This window comes from Puma concolor, chromosome C2 (assembly GCF_028749965.1).
Source record: "Puma concolor isolate L17-30 chromosome C2, mPumCon1.1.hap2, whole genome shotgun sequence".
NCBI lineage: Eukaryota > Metazoa > Chordata > Mammalia > Carnivora > Felidae > Puma > Puma concolor.
Genome location: NC_141675.1, coordinates 156,197,862 through 156,210,225, shown reverse-complemented (window position 1 = coordinate 156,210,225; position 12,364 = coordinate 156,197,862). Strand labels below are relative to the sequence as shown.

The 12,364-nt window shown below is 53.7% G+C and overlaps 1 long non-coding RNA gene across 4 annotated transcripts; it reads left to right on the top strand.

The window, feature by feature from the left end:
- The first annotated feature begins 1,764 nt into the window (after nucleotides 1–1,764).
- LOC147577633 (uncharacterized) lies at nucleotides 1,765–7,256 on the top strand. Of its 4 annotated transcripts, none has more exons than XR_015240467.1 (5): nucleotides 1,765–1,950; nucleotides 2,323–2,415; nucleotides 2,861–2,964; nucleotides 3,803–3,957; nucleotides 5,137–7,256. It is a non-coding gene; the product is annotated as an uncharacterized LOC147577633 (long non-coding RNA). The 4 variants fall into 4 exon arrangements; XR_015240466.1 differs by having other exon boundaries at nucleotides 3,582–3,957; nucleotides 5,133–7,256; XR_015240465.1 differs by having other exon boundaries at nucleotides 1,766–1,950; nucleotides 3,582–3,957.
- Nucleotides 7,257–12,364: the final 5,108 nt, after the last annotated feature.

Genomic DNA, 12,364 nt, shown 5'->3' with positions numbered 1-12,364 from the left:
ATGGGTGGGAGGATGGATGGCTGGCTGGCTGGATAGATGCATGCTGGGTGGATGGAGGGATGGAATGATGGATGGATGGGTGAATGGATGGGTGGATGGATGGGTGAATGGCTGGCTGGCTGGATGGATAAATGCATGCTGGGTGGAGGGATCGATGGGTAGGCGGATGGAAAACTGAACAGAATTCTGGGATATAAGGAACAGATTTGGGATCCTTCCAAAGTCCCCAATGTAGCAGGCGATTCAAAAGCATGCTTAAAAGGGCCAAGCTTAACTGTGTGGGCAGGAGCCACCCTTTGTGCCCTACGCAAGCAGTACACCCAGGACTTTTGGGCCAGCCCTGAATCTTCAGGAGTCATAGGGCTTGGGCAGACAGGTGCAGACTGGGGAGAGCAACGGCCAGGGGAGAGAGGAATAGTTCTGCTGCACCCTTCCCCTGAAATCAGGCCAAGTGGCCCCAGCCGGGTTTGCAGCCCTGGGGAGGTCCTCACCTGGGACCTGCCTCTGCCCTTGTGAGGGGGTTTCAGGTGGCCCCATCACACGTGTCCTTATGCCGGCATCTTTCTTCTGGCTGAATCATAGCAGAAGGCTGTGATTACATTTCCATCTTATAAGGGACATAAAACCGAGGCATTGAGAACATGCCTTTCAAGCTGTGGCATGATTTACAAGCTGCCAGGGAAGCTCTCGGAGCTGGGGGACGGGGGCACTCATCGCGTGTTGCTGCTGGAAGGAGCCCCCTTCCCAGTGGTGGGTTCTCTGTGGGGTGCACGGGGAGCAGAAAGCCGAGAGGTGAAGGAGGAGGACGGAGACCACTGCCCGGCCGGGCCAGGCTCCCAGGCCAGCTGCAGTCTGCGTCAGGTCAGGGTGTTGCTCCCTCCTTCCTGTTGAGACTCTGATACCCCCACCCTCCCCCCGTCCCCTTTCCTGTCCTGTCTGGCCCCAAAACATCTTTGTTTAAGCAGAGGGGCTTTCGCTGGAATCAGATGAGCCTGAGCCGCAGGGCTCTCCTCTGCGCAGCCGAGAGGAGTGCGCAGGGCTTCTGGGAGCCACAGAGTGTTGTAGACAGGGAGAGAAGGCCGCGAGGTGTTCTGTAGAGGCTGTGTTTAGACAACAGGTTTGAGCAATGGGAATTGATCAAGGCAAAAGGCCTACAGGGACGGCCTGACTGAATACAGACCGGCCCATTTCACAATATCCACAAGTCCTATGGGTTACTTACAACGGGGCACAGTTATCAAAAAGGGGAAGGTTCCAAGACTTCCTCACCTTCCTGCTTTAAAAACAGCCCCACCCACTGCCTCCTTGCGGACAGTTCCTCCTCTGCTGTCCTGCCCGCTGCTCCCCGGCCAAGCGTTCTAGAAACTTCTGCCTCCTTTGTTGTGTCTGGGGCGAATCCTTTCACACACACTCCCCCCCCCCCCGCCTGCCCCCCATGCCACCGGCTCCCACCTGATCGTCACCCCACATTTGGGGGCCCCCACCTGATCCACACTTTCTAGGTGGGCATTTCTCAGAGTTGCCTGGACAGACTGCAGAGGGAAGGCATCTGAGCGTCCACAGCTCCAGTAACTTCTTGTGATTTGTCTGCATTCTGAATATGCTTTCACATTTGCACCTCGTTTTTATTTAATCATTTTGTATTCTTTTCCTTAAAGGGCACCTCCAGTTTGTAGCAACTTGAGTCCTACGAAGCCTGGGCGTGGCTGAGGGGGGGCCGTCAGTTCAGCCACCAGTGTCCCTCTAAGAAGAGGGGAACTGGGCGCAGACATGAGGGAGGAGGCCGTGTGAAGGCGGAGGCGGGGACCGGGTGACACATCTCCAAGCCGACGAGGGCCAAGGATTGCCAGCAAATACCAGAAGCTGGGAGAGGCCTGGATTCGCCCTCAGAGCCACCAGAACCAACCCTGCACGGCCGCCTGGATTTCTGGCCTCCGGAACTGAGCGAGCGTACATTCCTGAGACTTTTAATCCCCCAGCTTGTGGTGCTAGGCCTCGAACGCCTTTTTAGTGGGGGGGGGGGGGGGGGGAAGGATGGATCTATGGAAATGAAATCAAATCCCAGCTTTTAGGGGAAATGATTTAGACTGCGCAGCTGGCCGCTGGGGTCGATAGTTTTGACTCTCACCCCGCGGTTGTAAACGGCGATCAGCGGGCTTTTTGCTACTGATTACACAACAGTCCCAGTCGGGAGGAGGGGGAAGGCTAAGATCCCGTCAACGCAGCCTCCAGCCCCTCGTGCTTCGGCTGCTCCAGGAGCCCCGATGATGGAAAACTCTGTTGTTGTTGTTGTTGTTGTTGTTGTTTTCTTTTCAATCGCAGTGGCCTGGATTGCTCACCGTCTCTTAGACGGTGTGTCAAGAGGAGACCAACATGTTGCCTCACAGAGTCCTTAGGAGCCCCGCGCAGAGCCTCGTGAGTCACTCCGGGGTTTTGGGAGATGAATGGCCGGTGAGCCGGCTTCTCAGGAAGATTAGCCACAAGTCGTGGCTGCGCTTGCCGGGCCGGCCGGTGCAGAACTGACTCACGTGGGCCAGGAAGCAGGCAGAGAGCCTGACAACAGCTCGGAAGGCCCCGGGCCCGCTGTCTTCCCATGTGCGGGGCGGGGGGCGGGGGAGGGGGTGCGTCTCCCCATTTGGTCATTTCTGTTTGTTGTTGAATAAGGTGGACACTATTTAAATGGGGACATTTTATACATAAGTATATATCAGTGCATATGCTCATCTCTCTGTCCCTTTCCCCCTCTCTATATACGTACACACACACACACACACACACACACACACACAGAGTATGTAGCTATACGTTGCATACCCTATAGATACAGTATAATGAGTGGGAAGAAACTGATGGTTTTCAGATTTTTAACGCCGGAGAGACTTCTTTATGGTGAAATATCGGCATACGTAGAAGAATGTGCAAAGAACCAAAAAAGCAGGGCTCCGTGAAGGATCCCAAAGTCAGGTAAAGCCTCCGTGACCCTCCCACAGCAGCTCCTGCGGGAATCCTTCCCCAGGGCCTTGAGAAAAAGAAACACCTCCTATTGAGGGAGGTGTGCTTAGGTGGTAATTATGACCAGGAAGTCGTTGCAGCCACAGATGGGTGGTGGAAAGCAGGAAAGTGGAGGGGGGGGGGGTAACTCAGGGTGGGGGAGGGGCTGAGGCAGCCAGGACCTTGCCGGCCCCCAGAATTGCCCCTGTGCCCCCCGCCCCAGATGTCTCCATGGTGCTCTGGCCAGCAGTGCTGTGTCCCCGTTCATGGCTACAGAGTATTGCACTGTATGAATGCACCACAACGTATCTGTTCCGTGAATGCCCTTCTGGGTTGTTTGAAGTTTGGCTCTGTTACAAATAGATGGCCGTGAACGTCAATGCCTTCTCTCCACCCCAACGAGGGTGCGCTGTCTACCCAATTTCCAGCCCTGCCTACCAGACTTTTTCCTCCCCAGAAGGCATATGCCTAATGCAATTCGTAGGGATCGGCCTATGATCTCAGGGTCCATAAAGGGCCCGGTCTTTGCTTGGGCAGTTTCTTATCTGGATGACCAACCCCAACTTCCCCCCACCCCTTTTCTCCTCCAGATCTTGTGAATCCTCTTACCCTGCCATACCCCACATCCTCCAGGAAGCCTTCCAGGGTTGCCCCAACCCTGTGCCTCCTCTGTCCTGTGCTCTCAGTGCCCTGAATCCGTATCTTGACTCCTAGTCCCCACTCTGTGTGTGGTAGAACAGGTATGTATTCACAGAAATTCACAGAAAGCCTCAAGCTTTCTGGACAGCACTTTGTTTCCTTTCTCTCAAAGGTAAATATGCTCACACTCCCTGGCTGGGCACTCCCGTTCCTGGAAACTGTCCTCCAGAAATGCTATCCAGAGTGCTTTAAGATGAATGGACCAGAATGTTCGTTCCAGTGCTGAGTGGAAGCACACAGCACTGCAAGTCGTCTCAACGTCTATGGGTAAGAGAACAGTGGCACATGCGTTCGGTAGAATATTCCGCAGCCATTACAGATCTGACGAAAAGACGTGCAGGGAATATAGTTAATGGGAAAGCCAGTTGTGGTACGTGATTCATGCCCCACAACCAGGGAGGACACATGTTGGCTGTGTTCACTTTGCCTTCAGAAAGTAGGGTTGGCAGGTGGGGGACCTCCCACTGCTTCCTCTATGGGGTCTGTGTTGTTCCAACTGTCTGGTAAGCCTGAAGTTGCTTTTGTAATTAAAAAAATAGTAATAATATATTTAAAAATGTTTTTATTTATTTTTGAGAGAGAGAGAGACAGCACAATCTTGGGAGGGACAGAGACAGAGGGGGACAGAGGATCTGAAAGGGTCTCTGAGCTGTCAACACAGAGCTCAACACAGGACTTGAACTCACAAACCATGAGATTGGGACCTGAGCCGAAGTCAGAGGCTCAACCGGCTGAAGGCAACCAGGTGCCCCCCCAATAATACATTTTTAAATGAAGACATAAAGCTATCAAAACTCGTAGAATGTACACCAAGTGTGAACCCTAATGTAAACTATGGACCGTAGTTAATAATAACATATCAAAATTGATTCATCAATTGCAACAAAGAGACCTCACTAATGAAGATGTTAGTAATGGGGGACACTGTGCCCCAGGGTATATAGGAATTCTATACATCTATGTGATTTCTCTGTAAACCTAAAACTTCTAAAATATAGTTTCTTGGGGCCCCTGGGTGGCTCAGTCAGCTGAGTGTCCGACTTCAGCTCAGGTCCTGATCTCGCGGTTTGTGGGTTCGAGCCCCACGTCGGGCTCTGCGCTGACAGCTCAGAGCCTGGAGCCTCCTTCGGATTCTGTGTCCCCCTCTCTCTCCCTGCCTCTCCCCCACTTGTTCTCTGTCTCTCTCTCAAAAGTAAATAAAATGTAAAAAAATTTTTTTTAATTAAAAAAATAAAATATAGTTTCTTTCAGAAAGAAAGAAATAAGGGAAAGAAAGAAAGAAAGAAAAGAAAGGAAGGAAGGAAACGGAGGGAGGGAGGGAAGGAAAGGAAAGAAAGAAAGAAAGAAAGAAAGAAAGAAAGAAAGAAAGAAAGAAACCAATTAGTGGATACTTGGAATAGAGCCGGGATTGACCGACAAGCTTTTTTTCTGTTTGGGGCCAGACAGTGAGTAATTCGGGCTTTGGAAGTCACGGCTACTCAGATTTGCTATCGTCCTGTAAAAGCAGCCAGGGGCAATACGTGAGTGAGTGAGCAAGCCAGCCGCTGTGTTCCAATAAAACTTTATTCACAAAAGCAGGCAGCGGGCCGGAGCTGGAGCCTGCGGCCCCCAGCGCGGAAACAGAAAAGGGTCCTCACGGTCAGAGGAAGAGGAGGAGGCTGAGGGGCTGCCCACTCACCCCGGACGGGCGGCAAACCCAGGTTCTTGGCCGTCGCACGCGGCCCTTCCCAGGATCGGAATGGATTCCAAAGACTGATTTCATGTCAGTCCATTTTTGCGCGGCCTGACCCCGAAGAGCGGAGGGTCACCGGTAGCTGGAGACCCGGGGAGAGCCGGGGCTGGCCATCCAGCTGGAGGAGCTTCTCCGACGACAGCCTGCCTGCTTCCTCAGCTCCGGGGCTCCTGCACACGCAGCCCCACGGCCCCCACGCACCCCTGCCTCTGCACCTGCTGTCTTTCTCTGAGAAGCTCGCAAGCGCGGTTGCCAAGGTCAGCTGAAAGATGACAAAGGGAAATCACGCGACATTCTTTTGGCAAGTTGTGAGGTTGTGGTGGGCGGAGAGGAGAACGGTGGCCGTGCTCACCCCGAGCCGTGCGGCCCTGCCCCGGAGTGGGACGGCGAATGAACAGACACGGCCACGCAGGGAATTTGTCCCCTCTGGCCAGAAGGGCCCGATGCGCTGGAGGTGCGGCCGCTGACCCCGCGTCGTGCCTTCGGCAGCCCTGTGAGTTAGGATAAGAGTCCCATTTTGCAGATGGAGGCACATGAGGCTCCAAGCAACTTTTCGAGAAACGATACCTTTAAAATGGCCGAAGGCTGAGGGGCGCCTGGGTGGCTCAGTCGGTTAAGCGTCCAACTCGGGCTCCAGTTATGGTCTCACAGTTCGTGAGAGCCTGCGTCGGGCTCTGGGCTGACAGTGGGGAGCTTGCTTGGGATTCTCTCTCTCCCTCTCTCTCTCTCTGCCCTTCCCCTGCATGCTCTCTCTCCCTAAATAAATAAATAAGCTTTAAAATAAAATACAACAACGGAGTACAATGAAACTGCTGAAGGCTGGAGCTGACCCAATCCACGGCCCCCACGTTTCACCACCTTGAGCCCCAAGCCCTGTGAGACCCTGTCCGGCATCACGTTACGTCAACCTCAGGAAGGTGCTTTTGCGGTTTCGTCAGACTCAGGCAGTGACACTGGTCGATGTTTCCAGGTTATATTCTGGGGCGGGGCTTTGGCAAAGCTCCCAGGTGACAGGAGCCAAGTCTGCCCGTCCCCGTCGCCTTCTTCTTCCTCTCCTGGTGCCTTTGCCTGCGTCCACGTGCGTGTTACACCAGCCGTGACTTAGGGTGTACGTGTGTGGGTCACCACCCCACGGGCGGGCCTGATTCAGCACCACCGAGAGACAGCACTGAAGCTGCCCACGCCCTCTGGGCCATGAGGAAGACCAGAGAGGGCCTCTCCCCGGTCCCGACTCACACCCGACGTGCCGGGAAGGGCCGCTCCGGAGGGGGGCTGATGGTGGAAGGCTCACCGTCACCTGTGCCCACCCAGCCCGCCATTGCTGTCTCTCGGATGGCCACCCTCTGAGAGCACTGGACCCGGTGCCGCAATGCCCGTCCCAACCAGGCAGCATGGGCAGCAGCTCCCGACACGGAGCGATCACTGCACCCACGCTCGGCTCTCGTCCGCTGCGCAGAATGAACGTGTCTAGCACCTGCTTCTCTCGTCTCCACTCTGCCACGTGGGCGCTGGGTCGAACAGCATCCGCCCAGAACTCCTGTCCATCCAGAACCCAGGGACGTGTCCTTGATTGGAAAGTAGGGTGCTTGCAGAGGTAAGCAGTTAAATTCACATGAGGTCATAGAGCATCAAGTTCGGCCCTAACTCCAATATGGCTGGTTTCCTTATAAAAAGAGGAGAGAGGGGTGCCTGGGTGGCTCAGTTGGATAAGCGTCCGACTTCGGCTCAGGTCATGATCTCACGGTTCGTGGGTTCGAGCCCCGTGTCGGGCTCTGTGCTGACAGCTCAGGGTCTGGAGCCTGTTTCAGATTCTGTGTCTCCCTCTCTCTGCCCCTCCCCCACCCATGCTCCGTCTCTCTCTGTCTCTCAAAAGTAAATAAATGTTAAAAAAAAATTTTTTAAAAGAGAAGACACACACACACACACACGCACACAGAGGGAAGCCAGCCTTGTGACAGTGGAGGCATCATTCCAAGGGTGCATATTCAAGCCAAATTTCCCCAAAGGCTGCCAGAGCCTCCAGGAGCTGGGTGCCGCGGGAAAGGTCCTCCCGGACCCTCAGAGGGAGCACGGCCTTGCCCACACCTCGATTTCAGAGCTCACGGTGAGCTCTGCACGGTGAGAGAGGAAACTTCCGTGGATCAACCCCCCCACCCCCCCAGCTAGATAAATGGACAGGGTCTCAGCCACGGTGGGAGGCTTTGCCACCCCTGGGGAAAAAAATCTACTGACCCAGAAGGCCAGCCGGGTATGTTCAGGAGAAACTCCTTCCCAGCTGCACCGGGGGCCGCAGCTTTCTGTCCCAGCTCCTGTGGCCCCCCGCTGTCCTCACAGACTCCTGTGCTTCTCTGTCGCTCCCGGAGCGAGCCCCGCGTGGGGGAGGTCCCATTGCATTTAGGCATCCCCGTGTCACCAGCCCCTGGAATAACGCCCTGCGTGCACCATTAAAAATAAAAAACAGTTGTGCTTCCTTACCACACGAGGTAGAAAGATCTGGGACGTTTTCCCCGTCTGCACAAATTAACCTCATTCTTCCAGGGGGCTGCGCCCTGTCCCATTGTGCAGCTGTGCTGTAATTTATGCAATTCGACCTTTGCTGATAAACTTGCGGGCTGTTTTCAGACTTGGCTCTTACACACGTGTTGCAATAAATATCCAGCGTGCATATTTTCGGGTCCTTGGGTAGGTGGACACACTTCCAGAAGCTGGGTCGATGTGTATGGAAGGCTCCGGCTTACATTCTGTCCACGGGTGTACGAGTGTGTGATTCTGCCCACATACTCACCAGAAATGCTGTCACACTTCCAAATCTTTATTACTTTTCATATTATCTATTTTTGAGAGAGAGAGAGAAGGAGTGAGCAGGGAGGGGCAGAGAGACAGAGAGAGAGAATCCCAAGCAAGCCCCACACTGTCAGTACAGAGCCCGATGTGGGCCTGAACTCAGGAACCGTGAGATCATGACCCGAACCGAAATCAAGAGTCGGATGCTTTGCTGATGGAGCCCCCAGACGCCCCCAAATCTTTATTTGCAAGGCTTTCGGCACACGGTCTTAGAACCAGGTTGGCCTTGGGGTGTCGTCTGGATTGTGTGCTTTCTTTCTGATGTTCACGAGTGTACGTGTGTGCCCGTGTGTGTGTCCGTGTGCGTGCACATGCGCTTATATGTTTTCATGTGTCGTGATGCATTCACATGATTGGGTCGTCTGAGCGACCGCTTTAAATCGTCTGACACCAAGGGGCTCCCGGGGGGCTCAGTCGTCGAAGAGTCCAACTTCAGCTCATGTTACGTTCTTGGGGTTTGTCGATTCGATTGGAGCCCCGCGTCGGGCTCTGTGCTGACGGCTCAGAGCCTGGAGCCTGCTTCGGGTACTGTGTTTCCCTCTCTCTCTGCTCCTGCCCCGCCCCCCCCCCCCCCCCCCGCCCCAAAGTAAATAACATTAAAAAATTTTTTTAAATGCTATGTGAACATTTAAAAAAAATTGCCACCACACGACCTTGTTACCTACTTACACGGGTTTTATAATCATAATTACGCTGGCATCTGGTCCCAGTGAATGAATGAAGGCTTTCTAGCTTACTATGTGGAACAAGCGCATGTCACCCGTGACGCAGACCTGCAGAGGAGTCTGACGGCCGAGGGCTCGCCCTGGACTGTAGCATCCAAGATGGTCCTCCTTCGGGGGGGCAGGGAGACTGTGGGGGGTCTCTCCTTGTAGAAACTCCAGCAGTCCATCAGCGGTAAGTACAGTAGGGAAAAAAACCCAACAACAACAAAAAAACCCCACGGTGTAGACTTTCTCATTGCAAGTTAATTTCTCATTGCAAGTTAATTACATTTTGGGGTACTCTTATGCTTTTAGGATCGTCACAATAGGGGACTGGAAGTTAGGCGGACTTCTTTGTTTAAAAAGAGAAGTAATAGTTTGGGGGCACCTGAGTGGCTCGGTTGGTTACGCTCCTAATGCTTGGTTTCTGCTCAGGTTATGATCTCGCAGTCGGAGATTGGGCCCCACATCGGGCTCTGTGCTGACTGTGCAAAGCCTGCTTGGGATTCTCTCCCTCTCTCTCTGCCCCTCCCCTGCTCATGAGTGCATGCTCTCTCTCTCTCTCTCTCGCTCTCAAAAATAAATAAATAAACTTTTTAAAATATATTTATTTATTTTTGAGAGAGAGAGAGAGAGAGCATGAATGAGGGAGGGGCAGAGACAGAAGGAGACACAGAATCCCAAGCAGGCTCCAGGCTCTGAGCCCGACGCGGGGCTTGAACTCACAAACCGTGAGATTGTGACCTGAACCGAAGTCAGTCGCTTAACTGACTGAGCCACCCAGGGGCCCCATAAATAAATAAACTTACAAAAAAAAAAAAAAGGGGAGAGAGAAGTGATGATTTTACCACACAAAACTCAAAAGAGGGATGGAGAGACCAGGGGCTAACAAGACCCTGCAATTATCCTGCCTGACCACAGAATGACTATAAAGGGAAACTGAGGCACGACACCAGGGCATACCGTTGGGGTGGGAAGTTACTGCCCGAGGGAGGAGGGCAGTGACTCGGGGGTCTCTGCCGTGGTGTGCAGGGGCCGCGGCAGGCTGTCCCTGAAGGCTGGGAGGCGGGGCCGCGTGGGACAGTCATTGGCCACGCTGCCCTGGGTGGACACGTGGATTGTTTCCCACCCATTATGACCTTGAATAACACATGAGAATTCCTAGAATTCTCCAGGCCCAGAAAATCCTCTCTCCTCACTGGGGAGCAGACCTCTGGACTCCTAATTCCATGCTCCTCCTAGAACTTAGGCAGATTCAAGTGTATCGAGGGCATCTCTTGTCCCTTCCCACAGGCCCCTGCCCGCGGCCAGGAGGGGTGGCCGGCCCGTGCGTGAGGCACCCCCCGCTCCTCTGTGTCCCCTCTGATAGGCCCACGCCGCCTTCTCTTCCGTCACCTGGGGCGCTTTGTTCTCTGTTCGGTGAGGAGCACAAGACGCGGAGTTGGCATTCTCGGGCTAGACCGACCGATTCTAGTTCCTGGCAGAAGCCCGTGTGCCACGTCCATTACTGGATGGCCCACCATCCGTTTTTACGTCCCCAGTTTCATCCCGTGTCCGGGAAGGAATCGTCGGGAAGCAGCACACTCTCTGAGCTTCGCCCGCCCCCTGAACGAAATACTTCCTGAGTAATAAGTTGAGGCAGTGGCCTTGACTTCTCTCCAGGGCCGGTGTATGACCAGTTCCCCACCTCCCGTCGGACCAGAGGAGACCATGATGAGACTCCTCGCGAAGTCGTGTGTTATGTGTTTTCCTGGGGTTGACAACGGTCCCAAAGCGAGACGTGTGCACCCCGGGGAGGGTGGGGGGGGACACCGCCTCTGACACCGCTGGGGTGGACTCAAGTCGTAGGGAGAGCTGGCCTTTTCCGTCAGAACTACAGATGCCTGTGCATCTTTTTTTGTTGTTTAATATTTATTTTTGGGAGGGAGAGAGACAGAGACAGAGCGGGAGCGGGGGAGAGGCAGAGACAAGAGAGGGGGTCACAGAATCCGAAGCGGGCTCCAGGTTCCGAGCTGTCAGCACAGAGCCCGACGTGGGGCTCGAACCCACAAACTGTGAGATCATGACCTGAGCTGTGGCCAGATGCTGAACAGACCGAGCCCCCCAGGTGCCCCTCTGTTCGTGCATCTTTGAGCCAATCCTCTGACTGCTGGAATGTACCCCCCCACCTCTGCTTGCCTGTGTGCAAAGTGTTACCATGTACCAGATTATTCGGCGCAGGGTTTTTAATAAGGATGAAAGGTTGGAAAAAAGCCAACTATCCGTTAAAGGAAATGCGAGTAAATGCATTCGCAGAATTTCTCCGCTGTGGACTACGGCTTATCTGTAAAAAAATAAAACAAAATGAAATAAGGAGGGGGTCTCCTGGTATGACAGGCAGAATAATGGTCCCCACTGTCCTCGTCCTGATCCCTGGAAACTGTGTGTTCCTCAGACAAGGACCTGGGTTCTCCCACAGGCCTTCCAGAAGCAACCGGTCTTGCCAGCATACTGATGTCAGCCCAGTGAACCCCCTGATGGACTTCTGACCTCCCGAACTGTGAAGTAATAACTTTGTGTCGTTTTAAGCCACTAAGCTTGTGGTCATTTGTTACAGCAGCGACAGGCAACAAATATATGCAGGAATGAAACACTGAGACATTGTTCCTGGAAAGAAAGAAAAGAAGGGAGGGAAGAGAGGAGGAGAGAGAGACAGAGGGGGCGGGAGGGGGAGGAAGGGGCAGAGGGAGGGGAGGGAGAGAACAGCAGGTGGAGTTCTGGCGGAGACAGGATGGGAGGCAGGGCACCCCCAGACCGATTCTGGATCGTTTATTGAATTTCTCTCCCTGACCGGAGCTGGTAACTTAACCTCTCTGTGCCTGGGCTCTTCAGTAAAACGGAGTCAATAATTTATTTACCACCTGACTCTGTCGCGCAGGCTAAATTAGTCACACACGAAAGTACTTAGAGCCGGGCCTGGCATAGAAAAGCACTGCATAAATGTTAGCGGGCACCACAATAGCTCGCTCTCTGCCCTGCGCAAAGACCGGGAGAGGAGCGTCCGTTTTTTGTTTGCTTGCGTTTCCCTAAAGAAACACGGGAAGGGTATCTTGGAAACCCCTCCGTGGTTATCTGAGGAAGGAGGGCCGATGGAGGGGAGCCGAAGGGACTTTTCAGTGTGTGTAAAACACGCGGTGAAGATACGCATGTGTATTTTCTAATATATGGGTGTGTTTCAATATATATTTAAGCCATGTGAATGCGTTACCTCTGCAAACACACACACACACACACACACACACACACAGATAAACGTGTGTACCTTTGATGCCTGCTAGAATTTCTCCTGGGGAAGGAGGCCAGCCCCTGGGGGATTTTGCAGGCATTCTGTGGGTGACGAGCCCCTCCTGGCTCT